The 18,125-nt window shown below is 50.6% G+C and overlaps 1 long non-coding RNA gene across 1 annotated transcript; it reads left to right on the top strand.

Annotated features, from left to right (window-relative positions):
* The first annotated feature begins 15,350 nt into the window (after positions 1 to 15,350).
* Positions 15,351 to 17,408, top strand: LOC135307061 (uncharacterized). Its single transcript, XR_010367802.1, has 3 exons — positions 15,351 to 15,450; positions 16,562 to 16,675; positions 17,302 to 17,408. It is a non-coding gene; the product is annotated as an uncharacterized LOC135307061 (long non-coding RNA).
* The last annotated feature ends 717 nt before the right edge of the window (positions 17,409 to 18,125 follow it).

Below are 18,125 nucleotides of genomic sequence, written 5' to 3'. Positions count from 1 at the left end.
GCTCCTGGGCAACGAGATGGGAAACCATCTATCTAAAACAGGAGGGGATGTCTTTTACTGGCTTCAGACAATTTTACAGGAAAAAGGACATTCAGACAGCTCAAAACATGAACGAAAAGACTTATTAATCTGGGTAAAAGCGAATACTCAAAATATAGACTTGAAGTCTGCTTTTACCTTTGATTTCTGGGACCGGATAAACTGGAAAATTTACAATCTAGTCTCTCTCAAAAGGAAGAGACTTTAATCAAACCTGTTTCCAGAGCTTTATCATAGAGCTTTAAACAGAATGATCGTAACAGAGACTTTCTCAAACACCAAAACAGAACACCTAGTTCTAAGATGTTAATTCCGAGTGGTGCTAGGTCCTTGTCCATCTCTGGGAGGATCTCGGGTTTTGTTTGTAGCTTTTTCCCTTCTCCTGGCATGTCTGGGGTTTCCCCAGGCAGTGTGGACAGCATCCCAATCCCCGCAAAGGGGGAATCAGATCAGCTTCCAGCTTCGGTCGTGTCCTCTGTTTCTTCCAGGATTCCCTGTGCCTCTGATGCTGTGACCAGGCATCCTCCATTTCTCTGCAAAATCATCCACCCCTGGATTTCCTGGGAAAGCATTCAGGATTTTCGTTGTGCTCCGAGAATTTGGGGGTTAAGGAGTCGTGTTCTGGGGAGATTGGGAGTCAAACGGGTGTGAGAGATGAGAGTTTGGGGAAGGTTTGCAAAACAAGGGCTGCTGTTTCTGCGCCCTGTTCCTCTTCCAAACAAGTTGTGGTTGGATCTTGTTCTGAAGTTGTTCAGCAGGGTCTGCCAAGGGGGGCTCCTGATCCACTTTGCCTGGCCAAGGGGCTGTGGGAATCACCCCTGCCATGGTTTCTTCCCGGGAAGTCATTCCCTCAGATTGGGCTCAGGCGGGCAGATTGTTTTGCAGTTCTGAGAATTCTTTTCATAGAGATTCCTCCACCAAGCCTCTTCCAGGGTTTTTGCCACTTTTAGCACCCCAGACTCTGGTTACAGCTGCTGGGCAGGCTTTAGATTTAGCTCTGCCTGCAGGGAAGCAGGCAGGGGACAAACAGAAGCAGCGGGAGGCAGCCAGGAGTCGAGCAGAGCTGGGATGGCTCTGCCCAGAGAGATTGTCAAAAATGCGTATTTTATGATTGGCTTTTCGTAAATATTAAAATGAATCTTTTATGTGTTATGCTACAACGTTATGCTGTATTAATTTTCTTAAGTCGTGTGTTAAATATAGTTGGAGGTTTTATCATAATAGAAACTTAAAATAGAAAGTATGCTATGTATGACATTTTTTTAAAGAAAGGACTTGCACCAGGTAGCAGCCACAGGACACCTACAACTTTCCGAGAAAGAGAATTTATTGTTCCCTTATCAGCAGTAAACTAACTTCTTCCTGTCTCACTCAGACATGAAGCTGGCATTAGCATTAAGACAAAGAAGTTGACGATGAACAGACAGAATCCTGTGTTTGAATAGAATTTATGCATCATGTATGAGATGTATGAATATGCAATAGGCTGTTGTTTTTAAGGGTTGATCCTCTGTTAACAGGTGTCCTTTTTCGGGCTTGTGTTGCCCAGAAAAAGGTACACGAAAGTCTGTAACTCTTTGTTTTTATTGTCTCATATTATCTGAATCCAAATTGTCCAAATTTTTATTACTCTAATTATATTACTATTGTTATAACCATTTTATTAGGATTAAACTTTTAAAAATTTTAAAAACAAGTGGTTGGCGTTTTTCACAGCAATTATTAAAATGAATGCTATATGTGTTATGTTAGAAAGTTATGTTGTATTAATCCTTTTAAGTAGTGTGGTAAATAAAGTTTTTCATCTACAGCATAATATTAAAATAGACCCTATATGATGTAAGATATGTTTTGTAACTAGCTCAAGGAATCTGTGAGAGAATGAAGAAATTCTGCGCATAGATATAACAGCTCCAAGACACCAAAATTCCACGAGAAGAATTATTAACTTCTTATCGGGAAGAACCAGACTTCTTCCGGACTCGAAAGAGGCAGAGGAATTGATTTACAAAATGAGGGGGGAGCAGAAGTTAAGCAGAAGACACCCTTTGTTTGAAAAGAATTTTTGAATCATGTATGAGATATATGAATATACAACAGGCTATTGCTTTTAAGGGTTAATCCTTTGTTAGCAAGCCATGCTTTTGGGGCCTTGGTGCCCAAGAAGCATCTGGACAATCAGAGTTAGGACAATAAAGGAGAATAAAAAGAAAAAAATTGCTTTTTATTCTCCTTTATTGTCCTAACTCTGATTGTCCAAATTAATATTGCTCATTTTAAAACTATTTTATTTACTATTAAACTTTTAAAATTTTAGAACAAGTGAATGGCATTTTTCGCAAGTGGTTATGTAATTTATTATATCAGCAAGTGTGTAACCAAGAAAGCCCTAATGCAGAAGAAGTAGAGTTAGTTACTTGCTGGGTCAAATTCTTAGAAGGAGATTCAAAGGTATACAAAGTAAAAAAAAGATAAAGAGCAGAAATCTGAGGGAAAGGATAAAGAAAACAAGAGAGTTATTCAAAAGAGGTGGGATCCCCTTGATTATGTAGCCCCACCAACTCTTCTTCCCAACTATCAAGCCACCCCCCCCTGCTTAACACCCAGCCTCCTGCTTCTCAAAACCAACCTTTACCCCCTCCAGTGATCCCCGCCTCTCCTCTGTATCCTCAGGGAATCTCCATGTCATTTTTACCCCCTCCAACAACTCCACTCCCCCATATATATCCACCCCTTGATGCTTTTCCTCTGCTGCCCCCTACACCCACTAACCTGCAGCATGCTCAACCTCTAAGTCAGAATACAACACTTTTCCCTGAGAAAAAGCCTCTGCATATATCCTCCAACCTAACAACTGCACCTTTCCGAAAATGATAACAAAGAATTAGAGAGCCAGTCGAATAACCCTTCAGATGCTGGCCCTTACTGTAATACCAGATCAAAAAGGGGTGTAAGGCCAGAGGTAAATCTGGACAGGCTGTTTCCCCTGAGGGAAGTCCCTCTAGGAGGGGGCGTAGGAGGAATAGGTTTGTAAATGCACCCCTGACAGCCTCTGAAGAAAGAACCTTGAAAAAGGAACTGGGTAACCTGGTAGAAGATCCCATTGGGACAGCACAGCAATGAGATCAGTTCCTGGGTCCCAATATATATACCTGGGGGGAGCTGGATTCTGTTATGAACATCCTCTTCTCCCCAGAGGAGATATGCCTCATTAGGCCAGCAGGGTTAAGATGTGGGAGAAGGAAAACTGCACCAGACCCCCAGGTGAGCAAAAACTGCCTGTAGTGGACCCAAATTGGAATCCCATCCAGGAAGAGGGCCAGGGAAACATGCAAGACTACAGGAACCTAATTGTAAGAGGAATAAAAGAATCTGTACCCAAAGGCAGCAATTAGCATTTGATGGGAGTCAAGAAAAGGATGAGTCCCCAGGGGCATGGCTAAATCGATTAAAACAAAATTTTCAGTTACATTCCAGCATCGATCCTGATGGACCAGAGGGCCAAGTATTATTAAAAGTATGGTTTGTTACCAAAGGTTGGCCTGACATCAGGCAGAAATTAGAAAAATTAAAAGACTGGAAAAATTGGAAGACTGGCAAGAAAGGGGAATTAAGGATCTGGGAAACTCTGAAAATTTATTTAAGGAGACATGAGGAGAACAGAACAAAAGCAAAAATTATGGTGGCAGTAACAAGAGGAAGCCTAGAAGTGGGAAGAGGGGAGCCAAAAGGGGGAGCAGAAAATAAAGTGAAGCTGGGTAAATGGAAAAAAACACCATTAGATTATGTGTATTGCTGTTGCTGTAGCTAAAGAAAGCATGTTAAGCAGTCCTGTAAAAAAATTACAAATGGATGAAGCAATTGAGAAAGAACAGGACACCCTAGTATTGTAAACAAAGGGCCCCAATGAAGGCAGGGATGACGTGGAGGACTCCATGTTCTCCAAAAGCAAATTTATTACTTTATAATACTATATTATATTAAAGAATACTATACTGTACTATACTAAAGAATACCGAAAAGATACTTACTCAATGCTAAAAAGATAATAATGAAAACTCGTGACTCTTTCCAGAGTCCCAACACAGCTTGGCACTTATTGGCCAATGAGTCAAAACAACTCACACCAGAGTCCAAAGCGGCAATCACCCTTGGGTAAACAATGTCCAAACACATTCCAGACGAGCACAACACAGGAGCAGCAAAGGAGATAAGAATTGTTTTCCTTTTCTCTGAGGCCTCTCTCACTACCTTTCAGCTTCCCAGGAGAAAAACCCTGGGCAAAGGGATTTTTCAGAGAATGTGAATGTCACATCCTAGAGAAGATTCTGAGAGGAGATGATGATTAGAGGTGTCAGGGGTCGACGCTGTGGGGGATGAGATTGGACACTAGATAGAGTCCCTGATAAACTTAGAAATTGGTCCCCAGAGTGAAGAATATGAGTTTTTAATGGACACAGGTGCTGATCGATCCTGTGTGACAAAGCTTCCCAGAGGGGCTCAGCTAAGCAAAAAGATCTGCCAAATGTGGGGAGCAAAAGGGGAACCGTTCAGAGCCCAGGTTACAGAGAGCATAATTATACAAGGCAATTCAAAGGAATGTAGGGATGATTTCCTTTATATCCCAAAAATAACTTGTAACTTACTGGGGCGAGGCTTGCAAGTAAAGATGGGAATTGCAGTAGTGCCAAAGGAGGGGAGGATTTGATACCCCAAATAATGTTAACTGGACAGGATTTGGGAGAAATTAACCCAGTAGTCTGGGCGGAAGGAGGAGGGCCAGGGTTGTTAAATATCCCACCAATTAAGACAGAAATGCAGTCAGAAATTCCCCCTGCTCAGGTTAAACAATACCCCATCTCCCCTGAAGGCCAGAGAGGACTAACAGCTGTGATCCAGGGACTCATGGAAGAAGGCATACTAGAACCATGCATGTCACCACATAATACACCAATGTTAGCTGTCAAGAAGGCTGACGGAACCTATGAATTGGTGCAGGATTTGAGGGAAATTAACAAACAATTTCCAGATAGCCAATAGTATCAAATCCATATCCTCTTCTTAGTCAAACTCCACAAGAGCATGCATGGTTCTCAGTAACAGATTTGAAGGATGCCTTCTGGGCCCGTCCATTAGAGGTGGGGAGCAGGAATTTGTTTGCCTTTGAACGGGAAGACCCACACTGCAAATGTAAACAACAACACAGGTGGACCTGCCTCCCACAGGGATTCACAGAGTCCCCTAACCTATTTGGACGAGCCTTAGAGGATCCTTTAAAATCCTCTGTACCTGGGGAAGAAATACAAATTCTACAATATGTGGATGACCTGCTAATATCAGGCAAAGATCAAGAACAAGTCAAACAGGCCAGTATAAGTTTACTAAACTTTCTGGGAGATAAAGAATTAAAAGGATCAAAGAAAAACCTCCAATTTGTAGAAGAAGAGATAAAGTACCTGGGACATCTAATTGGAAAAGGGTAGAAAAAGCTCAGTCCTGAAAGAGTTGTGGGGATCCTGTCAATTCCACCACCCAAGACTAAAAAAGATGTAAGAAAGCTAATAGGTCTAATGGGCTCTTGTATATTATGGATTGATCAGTATACTCAAGCTGTAAAATTTTTGTATGAAAAATTAACAAGCACAGAACCTGTAGTCTGGACTCTGGAGGATACCGAACGGTTCCAAGACTTAAAGGCTCGATTGACGAAAACCCCAGTTTTGAGTCTGCCTAATTGAAGAAAACCATTTGATCTGTTTGTTAATGTTAATGAATGGATAGCATATGGAGTGATAACCCAAGGCTGGGGGGGAAGCAGGAAGCTGGTGGCTTATCTGTCAAAATTATTGGATGTGGTTGCAAGAGGGTGGCCAGCCTGTATTCAAGCTGTGGCAGCCACAGCTACCTTATTAGAAGACACTCCAAATCCTACATTAAATGGAAGGATTTCAGTACACACATCCCATTATTTGAGGACAGTGTTAAGCCAAAAACTCCTCAGTGGCTAACACACAGCTGAATCCTGAGGTATGAAATAACCCTGATGAATGTCAAGAATCTAGAGACTGTCACCACAAAAGGTTGAAACCCTGCTCAATTCTTAACCGGGGAACCAAAAATGGAAAATTTAGATCATAATTGTATAGAGCTAATTGAGATGCAAACAAATGTAAGAGAAGAGCTAGAAGAAGACCCCTTACCATATGGAAGGATCCAGTATATAGATGGATCCTCCCAAACAGTAATGGGAAAATGGGCATCAGGATACGCCATTATTGAAGCAGAGGAAAACAAAGAAAAAGGGAAATTACCCTCAAATTGCTCTGCACAAACTGCGAGGTATATGCCCTAAAGAGAGGTTTTGATTTATTAGATGATATAGGGACAATCTACATGGATTCTCAATATGCCTTTGGGATAGCTCATACCTTTGGAAAAATCTGGCCAGAGAGGGCATACCTTAACTCAAAGGGGAAAAATCTGGCACATGAAAGTCTGATAGGGAAGCACTTGAATCCCTCAGAGGACCAAAAGAAATTGCCACAGTCCATATTAAAGGCTACTAAAAAGGGGATACCCCTGAAATCCAAGGAAACAAATTAGCAGACCGGGCAGCCAAAAAAGCAGCCTTTGAAATGCTGGACTCAGTCATAGTCCTAAGGGTAAAAAAAGACCAGGGGAAAATAAAGGAAGAGGGGGTTCCAGTTTTCAAGGACAAGGAGCTAAAAGAAATAGAGCAAATGGGAGCAGTAAAAACAGGGGATGGAAAGTGCTGGACCCCAGATGGATGATAAATATTCAACTGAATAATAACCAGGAAAGTGATGGAAGAGATATACCAATTAACTCACTGGGGAACACAATGAATATATGATCATTTCCTGAAATATTGCATGGGGACAGGAATATATGAAATGGCCAGATCCATCACAGGAGAATGTCTAACCTGCCAAAAAGTCAACAAAAAGGTAATGTGAAAAACAACTCCAGGAGGGAGGAAATTAGCCATAAGACCTTTCCAGAGTATTCAGGTTGATTTTACTGAATTAAATCCAGCCCCAGGGTAGCAACACCTATTGGTCATAGTTAACCACCTAACCCACTGGGTTGAAGTGTTCCCCACAAGAAACTCAAACTGTGACAAAAGTTCTCTTGGAAGAAATTCTTCTGAGATATGGGCTAGTAAATCTTATTGATTTGGACTGTGGCCCCACTTTACATCCACTGTTCTGCAACAAGTCATCAGGGCCCTGGGAATAAAGTGGGAGTTACACACCCCTTGGCACTCTCAGAGTTCTGGGAAGGGCGAGAGGGTGAATCAAACCTTAAAGCATATCTTAACAAAATTGGTCTTAGAAACCCAATAGAACTGGGTCAAATGTTTACATCTAGCCCTATTACAAATAAGAACAAGAGCCAGAACAGATCTAGGGGTCTCTCCTTATGAAATGCTGCTTGGGCTGCCTTTCTTGCTTACCCTGTACAGTACCAGGGAACATCTAGAAGGGGGCATGACAATGCAAAAATACTTAGAAACAGTAACAGCAACCCTGGAAGAACTAAGGGAAAAGGGACACCTTCCCCAAACTTCCCCACTGAACTGTAAAATACGTAGTATTAACCCAGGAGACCGGGTATTGATTAAATCATGGAAAACCTCTCCACTCACTGCTCGCTTTGAGGGCCCCTTCCAGGTGCTGCTTACAACAAACACCGCAGGAAGAGCAAAGGAGCGGGGGTGGACACATGCAAGTCCAGTGAAGGGTCCAGTACAACCCCCAAATGAGGCAAGCAAATGGACTATAGGCAGCAGAGACAATAAAGACTTGAAATTGGTCCTGAGGAAAACAGCAAAAGAAGCGCAACCCTGAACACAACCCCCCACGGGAAGCATCTACATTGTTATCCTTAAATCCTTAAAGTTTGTTAATGTTTGTTATAGTACAAGGTCAAGTTTTGTTCAGCTAAGAATGACTATCAAAATAAGATCTCAGTTTCCGGTACTGTTCCATAGAGCACTCTCCTTGCAACCCTAATTGGGACCAAATTGAAGAAAGGGAGTCGGTACAATAAAGGTCATGGCAGGCTCAGGGTACTGAGCAGTCCTGCTGGGGTCCCTCCATGGGAGACATGTCCTGAATCCTGACAACGACTGCACGGGGTGCCCACGGTGGGGAAAGGACAGAGGGGGAGAGCAAGGCTCCAGTGTGTCCTGAGAGGGCCTGGCTGTTTGCCCTTGGGATCTGGGGGGTTTCCCCACAGAAGGAGGGCAGGAGGGACAGAGGGAGGGCAGGATGGATAGCTGTGGCACTGCCTGCTGCAGTTTTCCCCCATGCTTTAGGGAGGATTTCTTCTGTGTGTGAGGGGGAGAGTCCCAGGTCCCTGCACTGCTGCAGCCACCCCTCCCAGGGATGTTGCTGAGGGCAGGGAAAGAGTGTGGAGAGTGACCAGGAGCCAGCCCAGAGCTCCCCAGGCCCCTGGGCAGCTTTGGCCATGTCTATTCACATCTGGCTCCCATGGCCTTACCCGACTCCCTGGCAGTGCCCAGTTCCCTGTGGCAGAAAGAGATCCCAGCACACACTGGAAAATGTTCTCATCTGTGCTGCATTGTAGATGAGGGTGCTGGGAAGGCTTCTCCATCAGCTTGGATGAATAAAGTTTTGAAGCCCTTGGAGCCTCCTGCAGGTATGTTCTCAGTGTGCCACCAAGGAAGAATTGTAGACAAGCGGGCAGGAACCAGGTGACAGAAACTTCTGTGGCTGTTGTGTTACAGATGTGTCTACAGGGAAGACTTCTCCAGCTTCTCCAGCTGCTACCTTGGATGCTGCACTCAAGCCCAGCTCCCATCTCAGGGGTGAGTAGTGTGTCCCAGCTGACCCCACAGGCTGAACCCTGCTTTTCTGGGATCCATTCCTGGCAAATGGAAATATTTTTCTCTAAGGTACTCCAACAGGGAAAATCCAAGATACACCAGATAAGATGTCCCTGCAACCATCCAAACAGATGAGGCAAGAGCTGAAGGAACCCCTGCAGACAAGAGAAGGTGGGTGCATTTCCCTCATGCTTCCCCTGGGACTCAGCAGCCGGGGGCTTTGGCTGCACATCTGGACACGCCGTGCCTGGCACAGTGGGAAGGGATCCATGGCAGTCTTGCTGCCCCGCTGCTGCTTTCACGCCCTGCAGGGCTGTTTCCCAGCCTGGCCTGGCTGCAGCTTCTGCCCAGCCTCTGCCAGAAGGCATTTGGCATCAGCTGACAGGCAGCCCAAACTGTAACACACCCTGAGATCCCCCACTATATCCAGCCCTGCAGATTAGGAAAAGGGTGGCTGTTTGGTGGTGGAAGTGCTCTCATCATGCCACTGTAACCTGGCCATTTTCCTGCTCCATAAATTTCACAAATATTACCTCTGATGCCACCACCCAAGTGGGGAACAGCTCCATCTGATGCAGCTGTCTCCCTTCCTTTGTCAAGAGATGGACATAGTGCTTCAGTGGAAGTTGGCATTTCTTGAAGGAAGCACTCCATCTTCGGTGCCGGCCCCTGCTGCAGGAAAGAAGGCAAAGCCAGACACGGGCACAGGCACAGCAGGTAATTGCTGTGCTGGGCTCAGCCCTGGCCGGGGCTGTGTGGCAGCAGCTCTTCCCCCAGGGCCTGCCCTTGCCCGGCCCGGCAGCAGCCAAAGCTGGAGGCGCCTGGGCTTCCAGGCCTCTGGAGCTGGTTCAGAGTCCCGGGGAAACGGGACTGGTGCAGCAACGTCCCTGGCGCTGCAGCTGCTGCGGAGCTGGCCCTGAGTGCCCAGAGGCCCAAGGCACATGAGCAGCCCCGAGCGGGAGCCCTGCCGCCAGCCCAGGGCCAGAGCCAGCCCTGGCACACAATGGAAACAGTTCTCATCTTGGTTTGCTTCCAGACTGGGATGCTGGGAAGGATTCTCCATTAGCCTGGCGCTCTGAAGTTGTGAAGCCCTCTGAGCATTCTGCAGGTATGTTCTCACTGTCCCACCAAGGCGTAAAGTTTGACTGACTGGTAAGAACCAGGTGACAGAAGCTTCTGTGGCTGTTGTGTTACAGGCGTGTCTGCAGGGACGACCTCACCAACTCCTACTTTGGATGCTGCACAAAAGGCCAGCTCCCATGGCAGGGGTGAGTAGTGTGTCCCTGCTGACCCCTCAGGCTGAGCCCTGCTTTTGTGGGGTCCATTCCTGGGAAATGGAACTACTTTCTCTTAAGGTCCTCTGACAGGAGAGACCAAAGACATGGCAGGCAGGAAATTCCAGGACCCATTAGAAATCATGTGGCAAATGCTGAAGGAACGTCTGCAGAGAAGACAAGGTGGGTGCATTTCCCTCATGCTGCTCCTGGGACTCAGCAGCCGGGGGCTTTGGCTGCACATCTGGACACGCCGTGCCCGGCACAGCAGGAAGGGATCCATGGCAGCCTCGCTGCCCCGCTGCTGCTTTCACGCCCTGCAGGGCTGTTTCCCAGCCTGGCCTGGCTGCAGTATCTGCCCAGCCTCTGCAGGAAGGCATTTGGCATCAGCTGGCAGACAGCCCCAAATGCACCACAGGCCATGCCCACCCTCAGATGCCCTGCAATTTCCTGGTGTCCAGGCAGTTCAGATGTTGGGGCTGTTTGGGGAAGGAAGCAGCCTTGGGTTGTCCCAAAATCCTGGGTGTTTTCTGATCCTTATGCATTCCTTTCACAAGTGATGCCTCCTGAAATTGTCCCCTTCCCCATTCCCAGTCAGGAATGTTTTCATCTGATCCAGCTGTCTCTTTTCCATTCTCCAGAAATGAAAGGAGAGCCTGTGCAGAAAGAAGCATTTCCCGGAAGAAGCAGTGGTTGCATGCCAGCCTCAGCTCCAGGAAGGGAGGCCATGCCAGGCACAGGCACAGGAGGTAATTGCTGTGCCTCTGGGCCTGAGCCCTGCTGAGGCTTGAGCTGCCCTCTCTGCTGTTTGGCAGTGCGGGCACAGCCTGGACTAGAGCAGCACAGCCCAGGGGAATTATCCCGAGCAGGCTCAGGGCACTGAGCAGTCCTGCTGGGGTCCCTCCATGGGAGACATGTCCTGAAACCTGGGAGTGACTGCACGGGGTGCCCACAGTGGTGAAAGGACAGAGGAGGAGTGGAAGGCTCCAGTGTGTCCTGAGAGGGCCTGGCTGATTGCCCTTGGGATCTGGGGGGTTTCCCCACAGAAGGAGGGCAGGAGGGACAGAAGGAGGTAGGGAGGCATAACTGTGGCACTGCCTGCTGCAGTTTGCCTCAGGGATTTAGAGAGGATTTCCTCTGTGTGTGAGGGAGCGAGCCCCAGGGCCCTGTGCTGCTCCAGCCACTCCTCCCTGGGATGTTGCTGAGGGCAGGGAAAGAGTGTGGAGAGTGACCAGGAGCCAGCCCAGATCTCCCCAGGCCCCTGTGCACCTTTGGCCATGTCTATTCACATCTGGCTCCCACGGCCTTAGCCGACCCCCTTGCAGTGCCCAGTTCCCTGTGGCATAAGGGGATCCCAGCACACCCTGGAAAGTGTTCTCATCTGTGCTCCATTCTAGATGAGGCTGGGAAGGCTTCTCCATCAGCTTGGATGAATAAAGTTTTGAAGCCCTTGGAGCCTCCTGCAGGTATGTTCTCAGTGTGCCACCAAGGAAGAATTGTAGACAAGTGGGCAGGAACCAGGTGACAGAAACTTCTGTGGCTGTTGTGTTACAGATGTGTCTACAGGGAGGACTTCTCCAGCTTCTCCAGCTCCTACCTTGGATGCTATACGCAAGCCCAGCTCCCATCACAGGGGTGAGTAGTGTGTCCCTGCTGAGCTCAAAGGCTGAGCCTTGCTTTTGTAGGATCCATTGCTGGGAAATGGAAATATTTTTCTCTAAGTTACTCCAACAGGGAAAATCCAAGATACAACAGATAAGATGTCCCTGCAACCATCCAAACAGATGAGGCAAGAGCTGAAGGAACCCCTGCAGACAAGAGAAGGTGGGTGCATTTCTCTCATGCTTCCCCTGGGAGTCAGCAGCCGGGGTCTTTGGCTACACATCTGGACATGCCATGCCCGGCACAGCAGGAAGGGATCCATGGCAGCCTCGCTGCCCCACTACTGCTTTCACGCCCTGCAGGGCTGTTTCCCAGCCTGGCCTGACTGCAGCTTCTGCCCAGCCTCTGCCGGAAGGCATCAGCTGACAGGACATGCCCAAACTGTAACACACCCTGAGATCCCCCACTATATCCAGCCCTGCAGATTAGGAAAAGGGTGGCTGTTTGGAGGTGGAAGTGCTCACATCACGCTACTGTAATCTGGCCATTTTCCTGCTCCATAAATTTCACAAATATTACCTCTGATGCCACCGCCCAAGTGGGGAACAGCCCCATCTGATGTAGCTGTCTCCCTTCTTTTGTCAAGAGATGGACATAGTGCTTCAGTGGAAGGTGGTATTTCTTGAAGGAATCACTCCATCTTCGGTGCCAGCCCCTGCTGCAGGAAAGAAGGCAAAGCCAGACACGGGCACAGGCACAGCAGGTAATTGCTGTGCTGGGCTCAGCCCTGGCCGGGGCTGTGTGGCAGCAGCTCTTCCTCCAGGGCCTGCCCTTGCCCAGCCCGGCAGCAGCCAAAGCTGGAGGCGCCTCGGCTTCCAGGCCTCTGGAGCTGGTTCAGAGCCCCGGGGAAACGGGACTGGTGCAGCAATGTCTCTGGTGCTGCAGCTGCTGCGGAGCTGGCCCTGAGTGCCCAGAGGCCCAAGGCACAGGAGCAGCCCCGAGCGGGAGCCCTGCTCCCCCACCGGGGCCAGAGCCAGCCCTAGCACACTATGGAAACAGTTCTCATCTTGGTTTGCTTCCAGACTGGGAGGCTGGGAAGGATTCTCCATTAGCCTGGCGCTCTGAAGTTGTGAAGCCCTCTGAGCATTCTGCCGGTATGTTCTCACTGGCCAACCAAGGCGTAATGTTTGACTGACTGGTCAGGACCAGATGACAGAAGCTTCTGTGGCTGTTGTGTTACAGGCGTGTCTGCAGGGACGACCTCACCAACTCCTACCTTGGATGCTGCACAAAAGGCCAGCTCCCATGGCAGGGGTGAGTAGTGTGTCCCTGCTGACCCCTCAGGCTGAGCCCTGCTTTTGTGGGGTCCATTGCTGGGAAATGGAACTACTTTCTCTTAAGGTCCTCTGACAGGAGAGACCAAAGACATGGCAGGCAAGAAATTCCAGGACCCATTAGAAATCATGTGGCAAATGCTGAAGGAACGTCTGCAGAGAAGACAAGGTGGGTGCATTTCCCGCATGCTGCCCCTGGGACTCAGCAGCCAGGGGCTTTGGCTGCACATCTGGACACGCCGTGCCCGGCACAGCGGGAAGGGATCCATGGCAGCCTCGCTGCCCCGCTGCTGCTTTCACGCCCTGCAGGGCTGTTTCCCAGCCTGGCCTGGCTGCAGCTTCTGCCCAGCCTCTGTAGGAAGGCATTTGGCATCAGCTGACTGGCAGCCCCAATCGTACCACAGGCCATGCCCACCCTCAGATGCCCTGCAATTTCCTGATGTCCAGGCAGATCAGATGTTGGGGCTGTTTGGGGAAGGAAGCAGCCTTGGGTTGTCCCAAAATCCTGGGTGTTTTCTGATCCTTATCCATTCCTTTCATAAGTGATGCCTCACCTTCCCCATTCCCAGTCAGGAATGTTTCCATCTGATCCAGCTGTCTCTTTTCCATTTTCCAGAAATGAAAGGAGAGCCTGTGCAGAAGGAAGCATTTCCCGGAGGAAGCAGTGGTTCCGTGCCAGCCTCTGCTACAGGAAGGGAGGCCATGCCAGGCACAGGCACAGGAGGTAATTGCTGTGCCTCTGGGCCTGAGCCCTGCTGAGGCTTGAGCTGCCCTCTCTGCTGATTGGCAGTGCGGGCACAGCCTGGACTAGAGCGGCACAGCCCAGGGGAATTATCCCGAGCAGGCTCAAGGCACTCGGGTCCTGAGCAGTCCTGCTGGGGTCCCTCCATGGGAGACATGTCCTGAAACCTGGCAGCGACCGCACGGGGTGCCCACGATGGGGAAAGGTCAGAGGGGGAGAGCAAGGCTCCAGTGTGTCCTGAGAGGGCCTGGCTGTTTGCCCTTGGGATCTGGGAGCTGTCCCAGCAGAAGGAGGGCAGGAGGGAGTGTAGGAGGGAGGGACAGCTGTGGCACTGCCTGCTGCAGTTACCCCAGGGCTTTAGGGAGGGTATTCTGTGAGTTTGAGGGAGAGAGCCCCAGGGCTCTGGGCTACTCCAGCCACCCCTCCCAGGGGTGTTGCTGAGGGCAGGGAAAGAGTGTGGAGAGTGATCAGGAGCCAGCCCAGAGCTCCCCAGGCCCCTGTGCAGCTTTGGCCATGTCCATTCCCATCTGGGTCCCATAGCCTTACACGACCCCCTTGCAGTGCCCTTTTCCATGTAGCATTCGGGCATCCCAGCATGCCACAGATATGGTTCTGATCTCTGCTCCCTTTTAGACTGGAATCGTGACATGGGTTTTCAGGAAGTCCTGATGAAGGATGGTTTGAAGTTCCTGGAGGATGCTGGAAGCAAGTTTTCATTCTGCCCTTCCTGAGTGAATAATCAGGATCAATGCAACAAAAGCTCATTTATAAACCATTTCCCTTAACATTATGTAAAGGCTGAAGGATTCTGAGAATCTTTCCCTTCTCCCTTCTGGATCCCTGAGGGATCCCTCAGGATCGCTGTCAGTGGGACGAAGGAGCATTGATCTTTCAGTCCTCCTCCCGTGTGCTGTGCCAGTGTGTCCTTCCGTGTGCTCTGTGCAGTCAAAGAGAAGAGCAGAGAGGGAAGGGGCCGGGCCCAGGGCTGTGCCCCAGGGCTGAGCCTTGTGGGCAGCCTGAGGATCTCTTGCAGTGCCACAGGAGCTCCTCTGTCCTGCCTTCCTTTGCAGCTGAACCTGCCGGTGAAGGCCCCACATCCAGGACTGAGGCTCTGGGAGATGCTGAGGGTAGGTCAAGGCCTTTCCCCCTGGGAGAGCTGCCAGCTCAGAGCCCAAAGCTGGGCCAGGGAGGCAGCGCTGCAGGTGCCAGCACAGAACCATGCACGTGTGTGCCCGCGCCCTGCACGATCCCCTCACCGCTGCTGCGGCTCAGTGGTGCCCGTGCAGATCAGCAGAGATGGCAGAAGCTTCTGTGGCTGTTGAGTTACAGGTGTGTCTGCAGGGAGGACTTCTCCAGCTCCAGGGCTGGATGCTTGGCCCCAACCCAGCTCCCATGGCAGGGGTGAGTAGTGTGTCCCTGCTGACCCCTCAGGCTGAGCCCTGCTTTTGCGGGACCCATTCCTGGGAAATGGAACTACTTTCTCTTAAGGTCCTCCAAAAGGGAAGACCCAAGATACTGCAGCCAAAATGTCTCATGAGGCAGATGAATTCCTGACACAAACACAGAAGGAAGCACCCGGAGGACAAGGTGGGTGCATTTCCCTCATGCTTCCCCTGGGAGTCAGCAGCCGGGGGCTTTGGCTGCACATCTGGACACGCCGTGCCCGGCGCAGCAGGAAGGGATCCATGGCAGCCTCGCTGCCCCGCTGCTGCTTTCACACCCTGCAGGGCTGTTTCCCATTCTGGCCTGGCTGCAATTCCTCCCCAGCCTCTGCAGGATGGAATTTGGCATTAGGTGATAGGGTGCCCCAACTGTACTGTGGGCCTGAGATCCCCTGCCATTTCCCAGTCTCTGAGAAGATCAGGCGGTGTAGCTGTTTGCTCATGGGAGTGCACTGGCCTATGCCGGGGTCGGCTGTTGCTTGTCTCTGCCCCAGCACGGGAAAAAGTGGTTCTGTGTAGGCCGCGCTCTCGAAGAAGGAGTCTGGACTCTTGCTTTCGGTCTTCAGTCGAGTTTATTATTTCTTATCTACAAAGATTTTCTGTCTGTCCAGCCGAGGTCTGTTCAGCAGGACAGCCAAAGGCACTCTCTCCCGCCCACGAGGCGGTTGTCTCTTTTATAATGAAAATTACGTATTCGATATTTACCTTTACTTCCCAATACTTTCTGCCCTTGTTGGCAAGTGTCCTCTTTCTATGAACTAATCCACACATGCCAACATCATCCTGAACATGGATGCCAAGGAGAAGAAAGAAGAAGGACAGGGCACGCCCAAATTCCTCCATCTTGGGACTCCTGATCCATGCACAGAATTCTAGACCCCCCTGTACAATACATAAAACCCCCCTGTACAGTGCATTCTAACTTAAGATCTAACAAGTGAATAACATCCCCTCTCTATTTAGACATGAAATTTTCTCATCTCCTCACCTTCAGGTGTCATTTCTTTAAAAGGATCAAAGTCAAGCCACCAGGTACTTTTGGCAACATTCCAGGGCTTCCGAGCCCCCCAAGGGTTGTCTCGGTAGCTCTGGACATCCGGAGTGATGTACTGAGCTCCCACAGCCTATCCCAAATTACCTGGGCTTTTTCCTGGTCTTTATCTGTGACTTTGACAAGCATTTCCTGATGAAGATGCCACTTCCCCAGCGGGGAATGTTTCCATTTGATCCAGTTGTCCCTTTTTTCCTTTTTCAAGTGATGGACCAAAAGGCTGTTCAGGAGGAGGAACACTCAGGGAGAAGCAGTGGCTCACTGGCAGCGCTAGCTTCAGGAAGGAAGACGATGCCAGACATGGGCACAGGCACAGCAGGTAATTGCTGTGCCGGGCTCAGCCCTGGCCGGGGCTGTGTGGCAGCAGCTCTTCCCCCAGGGCCTGCTCTTGTGCGGCCCGGCAGCAGCCAAAGCTGGAGGCGCCTCGGCTTCCAGGCCTCTGGAGCTGGTTCAGAGCCCCAGGGAAACGGGACTGGTGCAGCAACGTCCCTGGCGCTGCAGCTGCTGCAGAGCTGGCCCTGAGTGCCCAGAGGCCCAAGGCACAGGAGCAGCCCCGAGCGGGAGCCCTGCCGCCAGCCCAGGGCCAGAGCCAGCCCTGGCTCCTGAGTGAGCAGGGGCTGCGCTGGGTCCTGACAGGGCCTGAGCCTGTTCCCTGGGGCTGGGGGAGCTGTCACGGCGCAGGGAGGGCCAGGGGTGGCAGTGGCTGCTCAGGGATGGCTTTGGCCCGTGGCCCTGGCAGCAGCCACTGCCCAAGCAGCTGCGCTGCCCCGGGCTCTCCTCCCGGCCTGCTGGGCTTTGTTGGCTGGCACAGCCTGTGCCAAGGGCCGGCAAGGTGCCTGCAGGCCCCAGCTCTGGGGAAACAGAGAACATCCTGCCCGTATCCACCGTGCTGCCAGCTCAGCAGTGCAGCACAGCACGGGCTCACGCTTCCCATTGCTCCTACAGATGCAGCTGGCGCCACAAGACCTGTTCCCAATGCCCAGGATGGCCTCGGAAGGGGTTTCTGTCAGGGAACAGGCTGCTGGCTAGGGTTTCTGGCAGGCGTGCTTTATTTGGAGCTTGTCTTCATATTGTGCTGCATTGGAATCTGGTATTCTTGGAACAGAAAACAGTGAGTGTTTTGTGCTCTCCCCCTCCAACAGCTTCTTTTGAAAGTCTAACGTGGTCAGAGAACATTCCCATTGAGGCTGCAGTGGAGTTGTGGCCAGTCCATGATAGTCCAAATAACTCTCCTGAGGGTTCTGCTGCTGCCCAGTGCTTCTATTGGCCTCTCAATTGCTGGGCCTTGTCCTGGGGGCCCCGCTGGGGCTGCAGCCAGAGCTGGCTCCCACTGAGGCTGCCTGGCCAAGAGCAGCCCCAGGGGCACGGGGCAGAGGCAGAGGGAGGTGGGGAAGAGAAAGAGCAGGGCCGAGGTTGCCCTTGAAAGGCAGTGGCGCTCTGGGGCCCGCTCCTGGCCAGGGACCCTGCCCAGAGCCGTGCCCTGCTGGCCGGGGCCTTGAGGGGCAGCTGTCCAGCTGGGCCCAGCTGTGCCAGCAGCTCCAGCCGTGCTGGGGAGCCTTGCCAGCTCTGGGCCCTGCTGTGCACGAGGGTCCCTGTGTGCCACTGGCAGCTGGGGCCTCAGCCACCACCTCTATTCACAGGTGCTCGCGTGTATCTTCAGAAGACAAACCTAAAAACAGAGGCAATGACAACCTGGCAGTTTATCCCAGCTCTTCCCTTCTGCCCCTATCTGCCCTGCCGTGGCTGCATCCCCGCCATGCGGCCGTCCC

Source organism: Passer domesticus, chromosome 9, assembly GCF_036417665.1.
Source record: "Passer domesticus isolate bPasDom1 chromosome 9, bPasDom1.hap1, whole genome shotgun sequence".
Classification (NCBI taxonomy): domain Eukaryota; kingdom Metazoa; phylum Chordata; class Aves; order Passeriformes; family Passeridae; genus Passer; species Passer domesticus.
The sequence above is the reverse complement of the archived record's forward strand: the minus strand, read 5'-3'. Positions and strand labels throughout refer to the sequence as shown.